Here is a 2,467-nt window from a genome sequence, read left to right as displayed (position 1 = left end):
CGCATGCGATTTATGGCCATCAAATCTCCCCACACCTAGATCATGCTTGCCTTCGAGAATAAATTCGAAACAAGCTAAAAGAAATCGCATGCGATTCAATATGACAAGAAAATCTAACTCAACCAAATCAATCGGAAATTCAACATATCAAGCAAAGTCAACCTCACAGGATAAAGTGTATGCGCACATACTCTCTGAAAGAAAATAAGTGGTATAATCAGCTAACACTCAAGTAGTGCGACAAGAGATTATCCTATAGGCTTGAATGAAAATCAAATCTCCCTTGCTTAAGATACTCAAATCTAACATCAAGAATCAAAGGGACTTTTTTATAAAGGTTGTAACAGGGTTGATGGTTACGGTAGAAAAAAGATATGCGAAGGCTAGAATATGTCAGAAAAGAATACAATAAGAACACGATGCTAGCACGTGAAAAACAGTTCGGCATAAACAATGAAACCCTTACTTTATTCACTACCCAAAACTTCAATAACATAATCATATCAATAATACTTCATCAAGATGATTTTTTTTAAAAATTTTTTTAATTTTTTAATTTCTTTTTGGGGCCTTTTTCTGTTTTCTTTTCTTTTTTTTTTTTTTTTTGCCTTTTTTTTAAATATATATATATATACACGCCTTTCACTAACTGTTCTCATTAAAGAAAATACTTCTTAATGCATTATTTATTTATACTCAAACTTCGTTTCTGACTGGTGCCGACCAAATAAGGTGCATCACAACGTGAACTTAAGGTAATTCTTTCTAACATAGGGTTCAAATCGGAGAAGGCTTACGGTTTAATATAGAAGAAAAATAGGCTAAAAAGTCTCAAAGGGGCTAACTAGGGGAAATATATTGTGTTGGGTGATAAAGAAAGGCTTAATGCGCTACCTAATTCCCTTATCATTTTCAAAATGCAAGACTCAATAGTTGCAAGTTCAACATGCATAATCACTCAAGTTCTAGGTCTTCTAATTGAGCACTACAAATCACACAAGAAAGAATTTCCAAAATCTTGAGAATATGTAGTTTATTTTCTAATATAAGCTTTTCAAAATATATACTTGAATTTTCACAAGGTTCAAATGTCAACTTGGCTCAACATATTTCAAATCCAATGTCATCAATCATGTCAGACTAACCTATCACTCAAACCACCTTTGACTCACTTCAGACAAATCTCAAAAACATGTGAAATGACAACAAATCAAACATTGTCCTCAATGTAGAAAAAAGTAAAATAAGATAGGAACTTCCCTGGAGTCCATAGGATTGGTGTGAGTGCATATTTTTGCTTTGGATTACAATCTTCCTCAAGTTGATTGTGTGTCTCTTTTAGCCAATACCAAAATTGATGGCTCAGGGAGGAAGAAGAAGAAACGCGGAGGTTTTTTTTTTTTTCAAAATTCTCCAATAAGTTTCCTAAAAAAAATAAAGACTCCAACTCAAATAGGCAATGTTTAAAAATTTAAAAATAAAACAAAAACTAAAGAAAATAAAAGAAAATAAAAGAAATAAAGGTAGAAAACTTGGGTTGCCTCCCAAGAAGCGCCATTCTTTAACGTCTTTGGCTAGACGCAGTTACCATGTTAGCCATTAGGTAGTACTACTTCAGACCATCTTACCCACTTCTATTTTTGTCTTTTACTTCCATGTTTAAGACAATGATTACTCACAAAAAAATTGTTTGCAAGATTCACATTATCATTTAGGTTCAGGATAGATTTTTCATGCAATCTCAAGACTCCCTGCATACTTTTGTCAATAACATTCACACTGCACAACGCATTAGATTTTTCAAGTTATTTTTGGAATCAGAAATATTAAATTGCAGTTTCTGACCATCAAATTCCATAGAAAGTATACCTTATTTCACATCAATTTTAGTTTGTGCGGTGCACATAAATAGTCTACCTAGTAAAATCGGTGCAGCATTTGGAGAATTATTATCATGCATATCAAGCACATAAAAATCAACCGGAAAAATTAATTCATTAACTTGCACTAGGACATCTTCAATCATTCTTTCAAAGTAAGCATTTGTCCTATCGGCTAATTGCATAATAATTCCAGTTTCTTTTAAAGGCCCAATGTTCAAACACTTATAAATCGGCTTAGGCATCACATTAATTGCAGCTCTTAAATCTAACATTGTTCGTTTAATCTCCAACTTAGCTATCTTATAAGGAGCCGAGAACATACCTGGATCTCCACATTTAGGAGGAAGCTTACGTTGTAAAATGGCATATACGCTCTCGCCAGCAATAATGCATTCATCTCCACATAGTCTTTTCTTGTTCGCACAAAGATCCTTCAGAAATTTTGCATACTTCGGCACTTGCTTGATTGCATCTAGTATGGGTATGTTCAATTCCACCTTTCAAAACATCTCCATCATCTCCTTATTATTTTCGTCCTTCTTTGGTTTCGCCAACCTGCAAGAAAACAGTGCAAAATTAGTTTT

The sequence above is a fragment of the Andrographis paniculata genome, unplaced genomic scaffold, assembly GCF_009805555.1.
Source record: "Andrographis paniculata isolate CXL003 unplaced genomic scaffold, ASM980555v1 Contig38END, whole genome shotgun sequence".
NCBI classification, from domain to species: domain Eukaryota; kingdom Viridiplantae; phylum Streptophyta; class Magnoliopsida; order Lamiales; family Acanthaceae; genus Andrographis; species Andrographis paniculata.
The sequence above is the reverse complement of the archived record's forward strand: the minus strand, read 5'-3'. Positions refer to the sequence as shown.